The sequence below is a fragment of the Amblyomma mixtum genome, chromosome 5 (assembly GCF_055824585.1).
Source record: "Amblyomma mixtum isolate Tamu chromosome 5, ASM5582458v1, whole genome shotgun sequence".
Lineage (NCBI taxonomy): Eukaryota > Metazoa > Arthropoda > Arachnida > Ixodida > Ixodidae > Amblyomma > Amblyomma mixtum.
In genome coordinates, this window is record NC_143016.1 from 85,330,191 (window position 1) to 85,349,797 (window position 19,607).

At 46.7% G+C, this 19,607-nt stretch overlaps 1 pseudogene across 1 annotated transcript; it reads right to left on the reverse strand.

The window, feature by feature from the left end:
• Positions 1 to 17,854: 17,854 nt before the first annotated feature.
• On the reverse strand, positions 17,855 to 19,131 carry LOC149342873 (adult-specific rigid cuticular protein 15.7 pseudogene; annotated as a pseudogene). The gene is made up of 3 exons (XR_016283318.1): positions 19,120 to 19,131; positions 18,648 to 18,737; positions 17,855 to 18,148 (listed from the first exon to the last, which is right to left on the reverse strand). The product of XR_016283318.1 is annotated as an adult-specific rigid cuticular protein 15.7 pseudogene (transcript).
• Between the last annotated feature and the right edge of the window lie 476 nt (positions 19,132 to 19,607).

Sequence of the window (19,607 nt, forward strand, 5' to 3'; positions counted from 1 at the left end):
ACCGGAGACCCAAACCTGGAAGTTAACTGATGTTTTCTGTCTATCTTCTTTATACACTCATGACTGCACGCGCTGTAAGATTAGTAAATGTGCCTGCTTTTCTCCAACATGTTGGAGCATGCGCCGTTCGTAGTACGCTATGCTGGTGAGACAGCTCCCCACTTCTTCGTCGCCTGACGACTATCTCACGGCTTGGCGCTGCAGCAAATTCGAGGTCTCGTTCACTCTTTTCACAATCTCACTGTTTTCACTGTCGTAAGCAGCAGCGCCAACGATGCGAACACTCAGCTCTCCAAAGCTGAGATTGCGAAAGTTTGACCTAATTTTTCTAGTTAAAGTTTCACCGTCGTGAGCAGGAACAGGGTTCATTTCGACGAGACAGTCTTCGCAAAATGCGCTTCGCAGTCGCCGCCGTCGAGGCTTTTTAGTTTTAGCTCTTCACCGTTGTCTGCTCTTCGGGTTGCCTTTTCTCTCTTCTAATGCGACGCTTCTGTTTCAACGCTAGTAAGTGGGAGTCTGCTTCGTAGAAACAGCGCATAAGTGCTCGCTTTGCGTACGCTTCGAAATAGGCGAGAAAAATTAGGGGCTTCTTTCGAAATTTCTTCAGCAAAGAAATCATTTTTGCACGCAGGAACGAATGTCAGCGGTTGTAGTGCTTCCCTTATTGAATAGTTAAGCCTCTCCAGAGGAAGTTAAGCGCGAGCAAGTTCCGTGCCGACTAATTGGAGAAACCTCTGCGGAAGCCGTAACTGCGTCGCCATTCGTTATGAACGTAACTAAAGGAGTAATTGGCGCTAGTGTCTATAATAAAGATTAACATCAAACCGCAAGAAGTTTGTGATAGGAGAAAATGTCTCTCTCTTCCTCTATACATTTTAAATTTCTGACTCGCGCGGCCGTTATAACCACCGCGCATTCTTTATGTGCTTTGCGGACTCCGTCAGTGGTGTTATCTCGGGCGCTGTCGCCTTCTTCGCGGAGCAGACCACAGACACCTTGGCGTCGCGTTCTTTCATGGGTTAGTGATGTCGGTGCTGCGATAGCATCGGTGGTGTTTGGTTTTGTGCTCGTGACCTTCGAAATTGCGGTGACTGCAGCGAGACCCGCATGGATGCGACGGGAACCACCGCCTACGCTCGCTTTCTCGGAATCCACCGCGCATTTTGGAGCCAAGGATCATGAGCTGCGATTTAGTCACCTCTGTTTATGAAGCAGTCATCGCGTTTGGTCCGCAGAAGAGTCGGCCCGCCATGGGAATCGGTTACGCAACTGTTCGTTAACTTAATTCGATTGATGTCGCATATATTAGAACGGAAAGTGAAGGCCACTGCGAGACAGTATTTTGCCTTCACGTGTTAACATAAATACCAAACGATTTCTTTGCAGTTATATACGATTATAATCGTGTAAACATTAAATTGCGTGCGCTCACTATGCACAGAATGATCCTTCTGTATTGCATGAACAGTACGCACGGAATGATTGCATATGTATTGCGGCAATGAGGCCCAAAGGATGGATTTAAAATATCAGCTGTGCCGTTTATAGACCGTTTACAGAGAGCAGTTTGCTCTGTCGACGACAGATGGCGCCACTGGGAGGTCTGCCACTTCTGGCCTTCAAAACCGGCGTCAGCAGCATCACCGCGCATTGTGGTGCTGCTGGTGCTGCGCAGCTTGTGTACGAACGTCTCTTAAACAACCCAGCTGTGATACGGATGTCAAGCGTATTGTTGAATTAATTTAGCTCTTTGTTCAATTAATATCTAGATCTAATATCCCTGTGGTGTAGAGTCGGAAAAATAAACGCGCTTGTTACATAGAGGAAACCACGAAACAATTAACGCCGTTTTTGGAGGAGCTGTCTTGCGAGTTCATGCTGCTTCCAAGCAGAACAGGACGTTAATGTGTTGTTCCACGAAAAAATAAACATATCACAAACGCCCCACGCCAGTTTATTTCAACGCCAGCAGTACCTGCGGGAATGGCAGGATGAGCGCACCTATGCCTGTAACCTTTCTCACCATCGACGAACACTGATCCAATACATCGAATGATCGGTGCGTTTTAGACCTTTTGCAATTAGTGCTTCCTCGGCGTCGGCACAGTGTTCACTAAACTGTCGTGCGTACTTAACGCTAGCACGATGGAAGCAGCAACTGAGCATTTGCAAAAGTCCTCAAAGGAGGCGCTTCAACATGCAATTCTGTCGCCCAGTGCAAAGCTCTACAGAAGTACGCTAATGCACAGGACAGCGGTGAAATTTATCATTACTGGACTTCGAATATTCCAGCTTGTGCCGCCTGCTTACATCTGCGGGTGCTGAACTCCGAGCAGTTTTCAGTTTTTCTTAGCAAGAGAGCATGGTCGAACGTCGCTGAGCTTCTGAAGGGGTCCTTGAAAAAGTTCCATACTCTTCCTTTGGAAGCCAGAATGTTAACGGAGAATAAAGTAACTATCTGGACAATCGGCCGGCGATCACACGCACGCGGACGTTCGGCTGTAAGACGCGTGCACAGTGCTGAGCAGCGAACATTCTTGATAGCTGTGAACACATATTCCTCCGTTCGGCAAAAATATCGAGCTCTAAAAAGCATGCTTTCAGGCATTGGCCCACTTTTAATCTGAAGTTTGACAACAAGTTATGTGGTCCACAAATATCGTTATGTGGTGAATTGATTAAATAAATACGAACGCGCAGGTAAGTGGCCGCGGTATGTTCACACATTCGAGCCGATGCCGGCAGTCTGAAGGAGACGAGTAAATCAGCTGGTTGAAGCAAATATTTTCCAGCACCAACACGTTCCATGCGCACTCACAAGAAATTTTCGTGGCGTCCGGCAGCTCGTTATCCACAACGAGAGCCGGAGAAGCGTCTTGCAGCCGGGCACCAGCGCGCCGCCAGCCGTCGAAACGAAAAGGCCCGAAGGCCAGCGATGGCGGAATGGCCATGTGACCAAATATGGCGGCGTCCATGCTCCCGCGCTGTAAAGCGACTATAAAGCTAACACCTCTGGTGATGTATCGACACACAATATCTGCATTGTACGGAATGCTGTAACAGAGACATAAAATGTATTTTTACAAATATCTCTTTCAGACTGAAAGTGACAGGAAGGATATATGTGCCAATATACCCATGGAAAATGCGTTATCTCGTCTCCATACATTGGCCCAACGCTGCGGTTACTACCATTGCTGACTAGGAGCCCCACCAATTTTAGCATGCCACAGTAGCAAGGAAATGGTGAACGAAAACCCAAATAAAGCGCGTCGCGGCCTCGCTCAGAGCAGGCGGAAAACGCTACATCCGCCCACCTCCCTTAGCGGACCCGATTTTGGACCAGTCCCGCATAAAGCAGATGCCGTTCAAACACCTCCGCGCCTGCGTGTTTCGGTCGTCCGTTGTCAGGGAGATTAATACGCCGCAAATGAGCGACCAATCGCTATGAACGTAACTAAATCAGTAATTGATGCTAGCGTCTGTAATTAGTGGCCGTCGGGAGGTATACAAAGTTTCACCCCCCTGACCTGCCTTTCTCACACACTAGGCTCGGCTTGGATATATAAAATCCACATGGGTGTCTTAAAAGCTTTCGCGAGGTCACACATCAACGCATGGTCACAACGTAAACACGAAAAGTAAAGCTTCTTCTACACTTTTGGCTTTTAAAGAATAGACACAACAAACTTTAGTTGTGTGTTCTTTCTTTGAAGCGGTCATCGGAATATTAGAAAACATGAACAGGCACGTGTATTACGTCCACAAGTGCTTAATAATTTGTAATTGAACTTTTCAATCCCATGTAGTTTCGGTTTCGGTTTCAACAGCCAAACGAAGACTGCGACGTACAAGACGAGTTGAGGCTACGTAACGCATACAAAAACTGCAGTATGGTCGCTGCTTTCTTCGTTTGAGTTCTCACCAACCGTTACGCAAGCGTGCCCAAAAGCTGTACTGAGAAAAGAGGAGCAAGCTGAGATTATATCGCAGTTTCTGTATGCCTCAGACTACATCAACTCATCCTGTGCGCGTCAAACCATTGTTCGGCTGTTTAAACCGCAACGACCTTTTTAAAAATTCAATTATAAATTATCCAGCTCGCGCAAGCGAATTCCACTTCGTGACTCATGCATACTATTGTCTTGCGCCTTATATAAAAGAACGGGCATCCAAAACATTTTGGTACTCCTAAATTTTGTGCCGATTAGCTTAGCCAGTTCTACACTTTGCTTAGTTCATTACTATTAATAAAAACAAAACGTAGACACGTGCTCCGAACTTTTAGTAGTGTATTAATTAGTTAGGCAGGAAAAAAACACACCATGCTAACCATTCTGTCTCGTATCGGGCGCTTTACTTACATTCAGTTGCTGCAGAAAGCCATTAATTTTGAGAAATGTCGCTCACAAAATTTTAGTGTTTAGCGTTTCGCTGAAAACCCTTCCTCCACGGCAAGTACCTGAACATGTTTAATCTTTTAATTAGAAATACAAAATCTGATAGGCGTCACTGACACCTTTATCTCGATAGTCGTCTAACTCAAAGCCAATGCAGATAATAAAAACCCCATACCACGGCGTTCACCCTCTCGCGCTTACTAAAAATGTCCTTGAGGCACTGGCAGCCACGAAAACCTACTTTTAAATAACATTGCGTAAAAGGATAATGACGTCTTACTCCAAACGTGGCGTCATTAGTGGTTAGAACGGAAAATACTTCGAGCCCGAGAGCGGCCTTTACGAACTTCTCTCAAATTCAACGCTGTAATTTTCAATCGTTTCAACACTCCGTTAACTTTTTAGCCCCTTTCCACACGGATCGATGTGGCGCTAGCATACAGCGCTCGAGATTTACTTGAAGCTCCTTTTTCCAGGTAGCGGCTTGCAGCGGCTTGTAACTGCCCCGCATTGCGTTATTTTGCTTCGCTGCTTATACGCCAAAAACTAGAGAAGAGTTCTCGCGGCATAAAAGGAAGCAAAAAGGAAAACATTCATTCACGACTGACTTTTTGGTCTTCCTGGCTATCTGCAACGAGAATGTCCACCGGCCAAAGCGCGCTACATCGAATGCATGGTAGGGTGCAAAGGCCGCCAAACATTATTTTTTCGAAATGTTCCCGCCGTAACTGTCTTCAGCACTTTCAAATGTTGATCTTCCTAAACAAGTAAACAGTCGCGAACACAGTAATATGGACAACTTTTCCGCGTTCAATCTCTTCTGTAGCGTTGCATAAAGGAAATAGAAGTCTTTGTTGCCTTTGTGGGCAAAGGTAAACGTATATATTACTTGCATTTGATTAAAAGTCTGTTGCTTTTCTCTAGGTAACGCGTCAGAAGACTTTGACCGTCGAAGTGTGGTTCTTATACTTCTTTCAGCGGCTTCCGTCTGCCATCCCGCTGTCTTTGTCACTTTGCATTTCCGAAGATAATGCTCTTCGACAACAGTTTGCGAAACTTCGTTGACGTGTGCCTACAAGGTGCGCATCGCCTGGCATCTTCTTGCGGCATTTTGGAGAGTTGGGGGTAGATTAATCATGCACTTCAACTTCATCATTATCCAAAGCGTCATTGAACATAATTTCACGCAATTATAAGAGCTTCACGGTTCTCGGCGCTCTTGTGTTGAGGAACAACTGCAGGTCCTAACGCATTCGTTGGTCGCGGGCGAAGTTCCCCGCAGACTCTTCGACGCCATGGCAACGACAGAGGGAGTCATTTAACAGGCAATGGAAGCTTGATAACTACAAACGAACTCAGTTCTAGCACTCGTTGAGGTCCCGTAAATACCTGATTTGACCAGCACCAGCCCGTTCGCGATTCCCTCGACGGAGGGCTCCAGATCTAATGCGTTCAAATAAGTCCAGGCAGAAAGGCACGCAGATTGCACGATCACCACCAGCACGCCGAAGCCACCCTTGATGCCTGAGATTTCTGACAATGCTGGAATATCATGAAGTCGGGCTGCTGTTTAGCCGCTAAATAACTCCGCAATGCTTTCCAGAATAGCGTGCTTACTATTCTTCATTTTGCTAATGCTCTATAACTTGAGTCTAACAAGCGTTCTGCTAGGGAAGTAATTAAATATTCACTCGCACAGACCTGGACGACGCTATTGACGTCAGCTTGTGCGCTCCTCCCCAAGGAGCTTTCAAACTTGGTAGAGATGTGAGCCATCTGCCTTCCTGCCTTTGCTCTGCTCACAACATTAAAAAGCAACCAGCGTTATCTCCATGTGCCATCTTCTCCTTTCGCATTGTTGATTGCAGTAAAAAGATGGCAGAGACACTTAAGAATGCTTGCGTGTGAGAAGGCGTAAACCTGCCCGGTCACTTTGTGAATGCAGTCGCCGCGCGCTGCGGCGTAATGTAACCCGGTGCCACGCAGCTGGAAATTCTACCCCTGCGTGGCTCTACGTAACCGCAACCACGACGCCGCCGCACCCCTTCTGATCGGCACGCCAACTTCGTGGACAGTCGCAGCCGTACTGCGTTCTGCTCTAAAAGATGGAGCGACAGCTAATGGGTTGATGCTTACATATGCATAATTGGTCTTTCTCTACTTAACATTCACAGATCTCTGGGAGACCTCATACCTCTCCTGGCGCAGTGGTGCATCGGTTAAGCGGCGCGCCACTGCCCTGCGATGGAAGGTGCTGGCACTAATGGAATTTGTGTGATCCAGGTTGCTCGCACGCGACCAATCATTTATTCAACCACTACCTGCCAGGTTGCATGTGGAAGCCTTCTTTTATGGGCACCATCGAATGTTAACAAACACACACACACAATCACACTCACAAACGGGTTTTCGCTCAGTTGGGCAAGGAAGGCTTACGCCTTAAAATAAGAGAAAAAAAAAACGGATACCGAGCGATTGCTTTCTGTTTTTGCGGTGATCAACGCTCTTTTGTTTTAATTTTTTTATTCTGATCGATTTATTTTTAGCAGAATGGTGCCACGCAGCATAAAAGCATTTCGACAGTATTTCTGCAAGGACAAATATAAGGCAAGGACAAGTTGATATTATTTGGATTGTATTTTTATTGTCTTGTGTATTTGAACGCTGCGCTTAGAAAAAGCTATAAAGTTGCTAGGCGCGTGAAATACCGCATCACGTCATAAGCGTTAATGCCTGACATATGCAGAGTTTCTCAAGAGTTCCGCATCCGACAGAAAGGCACTATGGTATTTAAGGCGCTTCTGCGATTTTGGATAGACGAACGTGACTCCAATCTTTCCTTCCTGGTTTCTTTTTTTCTTCTTCTTCAGGGCGCTCACTAAGTGCCGAGTACATAAAAGCCAGAGCAAGATGCGTCCATAGCTCAGTCATGCATTGCTGTTGGACGTTCCTCCTGCTTCTATGTGATGGAAAAAAATAAGCAGGTCTTTGAGGATACTAACGAGGTACAATAACTTAACCGCTGGGGTGGAGGTGCAGGAGACTGTGGGGGGGGGGGGGGGGGGAGGGGGGGGGGGGGGCTTGTGGCGGCCTTCGCGGAAACGCTGTACAAGAGGAGTACTGAACATCTCAGGAAGTGGCAGGAAAGGCGATACTGATACTTGCTAGAGTTGCTCGTTAGGGCGAGACAGACAGCCCTGCGTAAACAAGCACCTGCGCCTGACCGCAGGCTGCCGACTTCCTACCCCATACTTCCTCTCCAACGGGTAATACAATGCGGCTGTCACGCTGCTTTTTTTTTTTTTTGCATACGTTGAGGTATTAACGCAACAGTGGTAACAGCGCAGGCCATTTGGTCATCTCTTCCAGGAATACTTCAGTTTTTCCTCTCTCTCTCTCTCTCTATTTCTCGCTTCTTTTTTCTCCTCCCTTTACTTTCGTTAGTCATCGCATTTTGGAACATATGGAACAGACACAGCTTCTGCGAGCCAGTAATTCTATTTATGAAAAAGCAAATCTGTGTATGGTAGAGCACACCCGCGCACACTTGGGGGGTTTCTCTTGTCTTGTGAGCAATAGAGTTAAAACAGCTTTTTTTTCTTTATTTATTTATTTAAGTACCCTAAGGGCTCGGCTGGGCGTACAGAAAAGGGGGCGGGGAGGGAGGGGGAGGGCGATAGAGCAGATAACAAAATTTCACAAGGGTTCACTTCATACATAAAACAATATAGAAGTTAATGTGAAATAGTCAAGAAAAGCTCGCAGGGTTGGCTTTGACGAAAGGAAGATATGTCCGGAGACAACCAGGTGGTAAGGGTAGTGTTTTAGGGGAACCTAAAATGATAGAACCCTCGCTCACCGAGGGGCTCTCATTTTAACCGCTACGGGAAATTTCGTGACTACCGAAGGGGTGCCTTTAATTTAGCAATTACAATTCCTAAAGGAAAGGCTTGAACGCTGCGCTAGTTAAGCTGCTGATTCAAATGAGGCTCAGCTTCTGTCGTTTGAGACGAGTGGGAACTGTGCGGTCTGCCTCAGGAGTGTCATTAACCTAGCTAGCCTGACAAGAATAGAGGAAAACTTGGGTGGCCAAATGTTTCTGTCGTTTTCAGACTCCAGTCAAAATAGATGCATTTACAGAATGAAAGCGTTTGCGGCAAGCTGCAGGAGGAAGCGACTGCAGGTCAGACTTTGTCCATTTTGTAAACACCTTATTTTGTAAACACTCTGTTTGGGATTCACTGTTCCCTTGATTCCTCCAGCGTATTGCTATCGCTCATGTATGGTTTTCGCAGCTGAACGGCGATGCACATTTACTGGTAGCTATTAGGACTGGTCTCACAAGCCGTGGCTACACTGATCTCAGAGGCACGCCTTCTACTCATTGTATTTGCAATAAGAAAAATTCAGCAGGGATTTTCCAGGGGTCTCCATGGAAGTGTGTGCTGAACGAAATTTGTATGAACTTGGCTACTGTTCAGGCATTTATTCAATAGCGTGATTCCTCTCTTTAATCAATAATACTTTCAATACGCAAGAAGCGTTATTGTTGTTTGTGCCTCAAAAACGACGGCACATAAAGCGTTATTCACATGACTTTTGAAGGGCTACTTGATTACCGTTCCCCCCAGTTTTATCTTTCTTGCTTCGTCCCCAACTCACTCGTGAAGTATCCGTGATTATCCCGTACTTCGCGGATGGATTCTACTTAACTGCATTGATTAATGTAACGGATCTGCCCCGTCGCCTTTCACCCGACTTTGTCCGGATGCACCGAGGCTAGTAAATAATGTTCTGCCACGCGCATAGTGCGCTAAATTTTCTTGAAGCAGCCTTGTAAATTTGCAGTCTTTACCGGTCTTAACCGCCTATCGGACATAGACGACCTAGGCTCGTCGTAAGCCAACTGTCTTCATTACTCCTAGCCCTCTACACACAGGGGCTTTTTATAAAGATTCCGTGGGGTCTGCCTGGTGCATGCTGTGCCTTCGTTCACGGACTTCCTTTCCCCAACCCAAGCCCTCAATCCCTCTCCCCTGGCTCTGAGCAGTGATGCCCGCAGAGGGCAGCACAAGATAAAGCCAACATCCCCTCCCCAACGAAGCGACAGTCATTTCTGGCTCATGACGAGTCCAGCTTCTCGGGTATTCTTTGGCTCTCTCTGTCCCATTTAAGGCGAGTTGGGCTCGTTTAAAGCATTTGGCAGCGTGCGTACTAAATGATGATTTTGTAAATTTTTTAAAGTCTGTCCTAAATGATGATTTTGTAAATTTTTTAAGTCCGTCCGTCAGGCATTAAAGCGCACGCAGTCATGCTTTGAACACAAAGCTTTTTCACCAACTTTGCTAAAGCGGAGAGAGTTCTTTAAAAAAACACTAACGGCAACTTAGTATTGCTATACTGACCTAATGTACACCTCAGAGGAAGCACTGACTTGAGTGCTTTAAAATTTTTATCTATGTGGGTATTAGGTGTATCCATACAGCGGGCCTGTAAAGTAAGAATCATTCCTGGATACTGCTACGAATTTTGCTTCTTCTCTAAATTACGAACCACCACTTAAGTGCATCTGTTGCATGTTACTCTTCTTTGTGCCTTCTTTACACTGAGACCTTCCCAAAACTATGGCACTGAGGCTCTTAGGGTCCCAGCGCGTACAGGAGTGACAGGCGCGAACCCATTCTCATGGGAAGTCTATTGTGCTACCCTGGCTGTACAGTGCCCCACACGATACACATACGCCTGCTTCAAGACGACGTAACGTATTCTTCACATTCATCGGTATTTTCATCCTTTACCCTCGTGGATGCTACATGCGGGCTTCCGTAAACATGTAATGTGTTTACGGAAGCAGTGTTCTTTGTTTGTTTCTCTTTCCTTATTTCTTTCATATTTTCCTTCCTTCTTTCTTTCCTCTTTTCTTTCCCTTACCAACAGCCACTTCCCAGAACCCCTTAGGCATCACTGTGTAAACCTTCCTTCATCGCAGAGTGGAGGGCGAACGATGTCACTTACAGAGAATTCCTCTCACCGATGGGGACCATATACGCTGCACGTTTGCAGGCTCCCACGCGAACGTCCGACATTGTTTGGTTTCTATCCCTACTGGCTTCCAACTGGACGAGAATGGACTTTGTTCCGTAAACAAACTCGCCATGGTCGTTCCAGTCACACTTCTTGTAACGTTAGTGCAAGCCGCTTTGTGTAAAAACAAACAGCACGTCGCAAGTTCGCATCAACACGCCTGCATCTGACACTATACATTGTATCATCGTTCTAGTTTACGTCATCTGCCTAGCTTTCAATAACACCTCTAGAAAATGCGCGAAATAACTCACGTCGATAAAGAAAATTAAAGCTTTTTGAGAGAACAGGGGGATTCGTTTTTCGTTCTTATTTCTTTTTAAATGTCGGTTTTCTGCGGGATTGTTGCCGCGAGGAAAAAGAAATGACGTCGTAGGCTCTGCCTCGCTTGTGTAATCGAAAATTCGAAATCGACCGTGCGCCCGATCACCATTTGAATACGCCTCCGGGTTGATGACAACATCGGGCCTGACATTGTTTGGATTTGCGTCCCGTGCTGTATGAAAAAAAAGCCTTCATTTTCACCTCTCGGGCACGATGCGTCACTTCCACGTGCGGTCGTTGCACATCGAAACAAGGTCATAACGGCGCAGGAAGACAATGGACATCTTTTCTTTCTCTCGTTCCCCTTTATTTGTTTTTGTTTGTTTTTTGTGTCGGAAAACTTTGGCACACTGTCGTCGCGGCCATGTTTAAAGTTATACAAATGATATGCTATTTTGTGACATATGAAAAAGCCATCGTTTTTTACCCCCGGGCGTGAAGTGTCATTTGGGAATGCAGTCATTCTGCTTCGAAACTGGGTCATAACTGTGTTCTAAGTAAGTGCATATAAATAATTTGCTTTGATATCTTTTGTTTTTTGCGGAAGGCTTTGGTAGACTGCTGCACTTTTCGTTTAAAGCCCTACGAAACATACTTTATCACCTCGTTGCGCCGACTGGTTGAATAGTTGGCTTATGAAAAACTGAAAGCGAACTGTTTACCTCGGTGAACTTGTACCTACAATGAAAATAAAGAGGCAACTAGGCGGCGGCGATAGTAAACCGCACACTAAGCGTCGGAATCAGATTCGCCGTGGCTGTCGGCAAACAAGGCAGAAAGCTGGGCTAGTCGGTGTGTCATCATTAATTAAAAGGCTAGCTCTTTAAAACTAGGACATCGATATAGAAGGTTATAGCGCTCGTCCTGTAACCTTCTATATTTAGCGCTCGTCCTGTCTCCTTCTTTATCTGTGTCCTAGATTTATGCGCTGACCTTTTAATTAATGAGTGTCGGCAAACTCTACCTATTTAAACAAACTTCAGAAATTATCCGATAACCCGCTCACATAATAAGGAACATTCCGGAACGTCATAGAACCAGCAGTCTATGATCGCGATTTTTAATAGAGTTCCGTGGCATGTACCGGACTCTATCCGGACTTTCGTCCGGAGCATTTGCTTTAATTCCCAGGCACTGGTAGTGAGATAGAGTAATAAGTTCCATGACGAGCAAAGGTTACAGGAAGCCCCCAAGGATGGAGCCCTTAGGATATGAAGGCCCATTCGCCTTAGCTGTCTGGGTACACCGGGAGGTCAAGACATGCTGATTGCACACGGCTGTAATTGTCTGGACGGCTTTCCACGGAGAAAGGGAGGGGTGAGATAAGGAAGAGTACTGAGGTAGGATTGGGGCATTCCCATCTGGAATGGTAGAAGGCTGGATGCGCGCCTCAAAACGGGATATTTGAGGCGTAGCGTGTGAAGTAAAAGGTTGGCCTAAGCGCAAGACAGCGGAAAGTGTTAGTCTGGCTTTGGCGTCAGAAGGCCGCCTCCTCTCGTCGGAGTTTTTTGTGAGGAGGCGGGTATCTTCTTCGGGAGGGTCGGTAATGTTGAAGTATGAACGGAAAAGTGCGTGGGGTGGGCCCCGCCTCCTCTCGGTTCGGACGGCCTTCCACTGGCGTCCGGAAGATAAGTTCTCTTGCTATCGCATGAACGAGCTCATTTCCAGGAAGAGACGCATGCCCAGATGTCCAGACGAGGCGGGGTTTCGGGACTTTATGTGTCCCATGCAGAATGATATGCGTGGTATAGGAGATGCGTTCCTATGCGTAGTTTCTATGGGCAGTTTGCGAGTCATTCATGATAATTATTGATTGATCTAGTGGCCTTGTTGAAACTTCCAGGGCTATTGCACATTCTTCTGCCTCTATGCTAATTCCACTGTGTATTGTGGCTGTGGTGACTGCGTCATCCTTCCAGTTCCAAATAGCCACTGCAGCCGTCGCTATCTTTGCCGTAGGGTGTGTTGGGGCATCCGTGTATAGAGTTTCTTCATTTTTACCAAAGATATGGCGAAGGGCATTTGCCCTTGCCCCGAGTCTTCCTTCGTAGAATTCTGAATGTATGTTTCTTGGTTTTACGGCGACTAAGGTGTTGACTTTCGATTCCGGGCAATGCCTTCAGATTCCCAGGATCCATGATTAGAGGTCGGATACCGCAGTTGCTGCAGTACATGTCTGCTAGCGGGAGTACGTGAGGGTACCGGTAGTAAAGGTACGTGCGTGCGTGGATAACATGCAGTCTAGTCGGACCAAGAGCATTGAGTCCCGCTAAACTCCTTTCGAAGCGAATGAGTTCTGCGGGATATGTCACTAAAGTTTGCCGTGGCAATACACCAGTTCCACTAAATTGGCTCCATGAGAGAGGGGCATATATGAATTTCTAATCTCATATTTACATATGTCCTTGTGGGCATGTGTCTGTCTCTGTGTGAGAGGGAGAGAGACCCTACAAACGCACCTATGTGTGTGTGTGCTTATATGCCTTATATTAAAGATTATGTGTTCCGAGCACGACCTTTAAAAGAAGAGACTACGCTAACCTTTAAAGGTCATGAGATTTCGCCAAGTTGGAAGGCTTTTGTTCTAAACTCAGTTCACAGCAGAAACGCACGGAAGGATTCCCGCCGAGGAGGCACTTTTGACAGCTCTAAGTTGACTCAGGAGATGAGCCTTGCATAACAACCGCCCTTCGCCCTGTGAAGATAAAGTGCTCCAACCGAAAAGGTCACCAACAGACCTACTGAATGCTTATACGAAAGAATGAGCGCACTTTCTAACGTAACGAAAATTGGGAAAGACAACTCGCTGTTTGGAAAGATGTTAATGGTGATGGACAAATAAGACCAGAGCATTACGGTAAAAGGTCCCTGTCGCTAGCTAAACGCGTCCGAATTCCGCTGCACTGCGTCAGAAGACACTAATGCTCAAGTGCCAGCCAAGGGCGTCTGTGACGAGCTAACGCCACTTATAACGCTAACTGTGTAGATAAAAAGATATCCCTGCATCGGAGGCTACGGTGAGTATGACGATGTGGCTGCTCATTTCAAAAAGGAGCTCTAAAACTCTAAAAGCCAGCGCAACTACTCGCATTTTGTTTTATGTCACTTTCAGCGGCCTGCCACGCGTAGAGGGCCTTCTCATTTGCCATATGACGCTTCGCAAACAAAGTAATACCAATGAGAATGAACAGGACAGACTGTATCCCTCAGTAATCGTGCTCCCTAGACCTTATGCATTATCTCACAGTTGACTGCCAGCGGTGTAGAAGTTACGGCCGACACCAATAAATCATGGCTTTTAAGGCTAGTTTGTTGAGGTTTTCTCATTTTTAAAAGCAGCTAATGAATTCCTTGTACCCTCGACTTGGGCGAGCGCGCAAGCGTACCGTTTGTCGCTGATTCACGGACACTTCAAATGGGCCTAGTAACAGCTTCAAGAATTTGGGGACCTTATCTTTGCGATGATTTTTTCCTAGTTCATCATACTTCCTCTTCTTCATTCGACGGCTAGGTCTTCAATGTCAAAGCCTGCGGTTGACGTTGTCACCAGTCACAAACGGTGATGTGGATAAGGAACAAATGGAGACAAAAATATTTGCAAGCTAACAGCGCCGCTTCTGAATTGGTTACGCTCGTTGCAGGTTTCACTTCAATTCTAGGAAATCGTGAGGCCGAACCAAGCGATTGAGAAGCGAACCCCCCTTCGTGTTTTTGTCGATGCCAACGAGCGGAAACAACCCACGCAGAAAAATAAAATAACTTATCGTTATCATTATCATCCATTGTAATTCAGGAAATCTGTATACAGCTATCCCAGAAGCTCCGTAGATGAAAAAACAATTAGTCCTGGTAGGGGCACCGGTCCCGGGACCACAGTCTACCCTTGAGCTAACAAGGGCGGTTAGGAGATCGCAGAGTGAGACCGAATATATTAACTGGATATTGGAAGGATGTTGGCTCAATGTGTTCAGGAGTGCACACACATAGTGCATGAGCACATCAGATGGACATCAGACGAACCCATACAGAGTTGGCATACAAAAGGAGATCTACGAGGCCCATTTTGAGCGCAGGCAACGCGCATTTATAGAAACGTACAGATAACATTGCTGGCCATAGCGTCACTAAAACTAAAAGGAACTTCAGAACCTGTGACGCGTACAAGCGCTATAGTTGTTGGCGCTGCTACTGCATGCGGCTGTCTGCGATCCTGACAGCGTCTTCCCTCCTCGAGCAGCCTGACGTGGCGAGACAAGTTGCGCATGCGTAATTTTTTTTCTCGAACCTTGTTGTGCGTCGTTGTCAGTAAGCAGCACTAACGCGACGGCGCACACAGAACTAAAATTCTGCGCTGTGCCCTTCATCGTCGTTCGCACTCTTTTGTTATTAAAAAGTCAACTAGAGCGCACTTATACTTTTCTTATGAATTTTTTATTGTTTTTTATTATAACACGAGACCTGGAAAAAGGGTGGCGGTAGGGACGACGGAACGAAACCTGAAACAAAGGGAACAGAAAAGTTACACAGAGGCATTTTCTTGCTAATTAATGAGGCCTGATTGCATGAAGCTTAATGAGTGGGTTGTTATCACGCGCGCGCGCGTTTGTGTGGGTTACTACAATCAGGGCCAAACTGTACAAATTAGAAACGCGCGTGCAATGTAAACTTTCAGAAGTCTGCTCGTTAAAACTCTGAAGAGTAGAAAAAATCAATGAGGCATCAACACTTGATGCCTTTCCTTTTTTTAGACATAAGCGCTAAGCTTGGACCGTGGAGCGCTTTCTCCAATCAAGCAAAGAGTAGCACAATCAAGCCCTGTCAAGCCGCGCTTTTTCCGGCTTTTTGCCCATGTTCCCGACATTGTGTACACATGATGTCAAATAAATCTGTCTGTCAATTCACTGCCAAAAAACAATCGGTAGTATACTAGCAATGCTAATTTGTCATGTTAAAACAGTTTTCACACCTAATGTATCTTAAGTGCTTGATTTCTCTAAGTTCTGCTCGCCTTCGCATTGTCACTGGGGCTTCATATCGGTCATTGTCACAGTGTATCATTTGCCGCTGTTATCATCGCGTATACCACTACGTCTGTTCAACAGTCACCAAAATGAAGTAGCATAGGGGAATGTTTCTCTCTTTTATAATTTGGGTGCTTATTCAATGGGATGTGAATGGCGTAATTATACCATGGCTGAAAAATAATTGTTTAGAAAGGAGAAGAAAACCGCCGGTGGGTACCAACCCATGACCTCCGAATTTCGCATCGGTGCTCTACCAACTGAGCTAAGCGGCGGCTATCCAGTGTTCTGTTTTCGGAGGTATTTATGTTGCCTGTAACCTAACCTGTAAAGTATTCATCGGCACCACCTTCGTCCATAGCGGTAAACGCAGTAAGTCCTGTATTACTTACTTCTGTGCGATCACCCTCTTATGCTAAGGCATCAAGGCTGTCTATGCAGTTATGCATTACTGTAGCGCTGCGTTACAGAATACAGACAGTGTGTTTCTGTGTTCAAGGTATTGAAGCACGACTTGCAGTTTGCTTCCACTGATTTCTTCTTTAATGGTCTACGTTTTGGTTACTTCATTTTCTATTTAATCAAGGCATTAGTTGAGAAGACAGAAGTTTTGGTCATGAGGCCTACCTGACGATTTATATTTTTTTTTTCTTCTAATGTGCACCAAAAGCACCATACAAGAAAGCTTTCCCGTTTCACCTCCACCGACCTTCGCTCATAGCGGTGAACGCAGTAAGTCCTGTATTACTTACTGCTGTGCGATCACCCTCTTATGCTAAGGCATCAAGGCTGTCTATGCAGTTATGCATTACTGTAGCGCTGCGTTACAGAATAAAGACAGTGTGTTTCTGTGTTCAAGGTATTGAAGCACGACTTGCAGTTTGCTTCTACTGATTTCTTCTTTAATGGTCTATGTTTTGGTTACTTCATTTTCTATTTAATCAATGCAGTAGTTGACAAGACAGAATTTTTGGTCATGAGGCCTACCTGACGATTTATAATTTTTTTTCTAATGTGCACCAAAAGCGCCATACAAGAAAGCGTTTCCGTTTCACCTCCACCGACGTGCGGCCTCAGTGACCAGAAGTCGAACGCCCAAGTGAAACGAACAGGTTTCCCTTCCACAGGCAAAACTGCAGCGACCCTCCAGGATTGCTTAGTGGTCGATGTTCAGCTCTTTAGTCTGAAGACGCGGGTTCAAATCACCTTCCCGCAGCAGCTACATTGTGTAAAGCGTCCCAGTGCTGTGTAATGTTAACGCCCTGCACCACTGTAGAATGGCTACCCTGTGCCTTGTACGAGGTCAAATCTACCACTTTTTAAGAATTTCCTAAAACTCAAGGATTAAAATTTGAGTAAGCTCCCAATGCATCCTAAGGTGTTTTGCGCTGGCATTCGAAGTGGTGACACAATCGACAATTAAAGATCGACCTTCTGCTCTCAGCATTCCAGAAAAGTACCGTGATTACATCATACACGATTCCATCATCGATGGTAAGATTTCAAATTTCGCTGCCTTCGCCCACATCCTACCTTGGGGTGCCGGACGCCCCCACACAACTATTCGCGGCTTTGATTTCGGTGGCGTTGGTGTTCTTCCCTCTAAAGCAAGCTTTTCTCCGTTGAAAAAGTACGGGAACCGTAGTTGACGTCATCATGAGGGGGCCCGCCATCAGGCAATGTGCGCTGCGGATAAGCGTGAAAACCATCGCGGTTTTAACCGGCGATTGCATCACCGTTTAAAATGCTAGTCCAAAAAGATTTCTCATGCATTGCCTACAACTTTCGCCCATTCGAGCTCTTCTAAAACTTACTAAAACCTTTTCAGTTGCCCTTTAAGTGGAGGAGGTCAAACAATTATTCCGGCGTCCTCCTTTACGGCGCCTCTCATTCAGCCCACGCGTGTATCTTCCGGGCGTTATATTTCACATAATGACATAGAGCAAGAACAATGTACTCACGGCCCTGGAAGTGGAAGAAGCGTGTTTTAACGATCTCACATCATAATTAGGAAATGATGGTGCCCTAGCCGTAGTATCCATGTCCGCCGTGTCCATAGGCAGGTACGGCCTTCCCGTGAGCCGAGTGGTACGGCGCGGCGGCGGGCAGGCTGCTCTTGGTGCCCGGCTCGTTGGTGTTGATGACGGCGCGGAAGCCCAGCTTGTCGGCCACGTAGTGCACCCGCCGGTGGCGACCGTCTGGGCCGGCAAGGTAGTACGAGCCTTGCACGGCGCCGTACGCCGAGCCGCTCTCGTGGCGACCGTTGGCCGCTCCGTAGCCGTTCACGATGTCGTATCCGAAGCCGTAGTGGCCGTAGTCCTGGAAGAGAAAGGGAAAAAAGCCGGGTCGATTACAGTTCTCTCTGGTATCAGAAGCTAAGAAAATAATTTTTTTAATTGAATGAAATATAAATGAAACATTTCGAAACAAAATGCGTTTTCTTTTCTCTCAAGTAAAACAGCTGTCCGGATGTGCTAAGTAAATAATAAAGATAACCGCAAAATCGACAACAAAAAACATGCACTAATGAGATTGGTTTGGTTTATGGGGTTTAACGTCCCAAAGCGACTCAGGCTATGAGGGACGCCGTAGTGGAGGGCTCCGGAAATTTTGACCACCTGGAGTTCTTTAACGTGCACTGGCATCGCACAGTACACATACCTCTAGAATTTCGCCTCCATCGAAATTGGACCACTGCGGCCGGGATCGAACCCGCGCCTTTCGGCTCAGCAGCCGAGCACCGTAACCACTGAGCCACCGCGGCGGCCTAATGAGATTGAACATTGGTTTGAATACGTGAGAAATCAAAGCTACTAACATCTTGTTTCCTGTAGGTCTTGCTGGTGCCACCGTGGCCGCCGTAGCCTCCTGCGATAACCAGTGTCGTCAGGGCCAGCACCAGGGTCAGCTGAAAAATACAAAATGACCCGCAGTGAGCGAAAGGTATAGGCAAAACCTTTGTTCCCCTCCTTGGTCTCTGCACATGCTGCTGCACACGTAGTGACTAACCACCAGTGAGGCGCTTTGTGGGTAGTCACAACAGACAGAGAAAACTTTTCTCAGTGTTAGAACTCGAACAGAAATCCATATCGCTGATAACCCGCATCACTAATCACAAGCATCAAGGTTCGCACACATCCCCGAAGGCACAACGCCTTCCTCGCGGATTTCACGGCACAAAGCCGAGCGCTTTCTGCTCGTTCGAGCCGCTCGCATGAAGCCGGCCGGCTCGCTCCAAGCGCACGGTCCAGTTTACCGCCGTCGGTTGCGCTGTGTCGGGCAGTGCTTACCTGAGCGATCATGTTTGCTATGGCGAGCACCGGGTCGGGTCTAATGGGTGTGAGCGGTGGGCGGCCCTTATATACTGCTCGATGGAGCGAACTGCAAGTTTTAAACTTTAAAAAAAAAGAAAGAAAACAAAACGCCCTCTCCTGTTTCCTTTTACTTTTGGCTTTTTTTTTTGTGAACAAGCCAGTTCTCGGTCGACCCGGATGCCGCTTCGCTAGGAATGCCGCCCTTCAAAACGGCCACTTCCTTCGACACTATACAGTTCGAAGTTCCGCGCCAGGTGCGAAAACGAGCGAGAAAGGTGCCACTTGGGTGTCCGACCTCGATTGCAAGGGTCGCCGTAACCAAACAGCGACTTAACGCGTAACGCTTTGTGCGAAAGGCCTGCTCGCGCCCTGAAGGCGAGGTGTGTTGGACTAGAGGAGGTTGTCTTGACCTCTAGTTTACCGTGGGCTACCAATCTAGGCGAAATGTGCTGTACCGGAAAGAG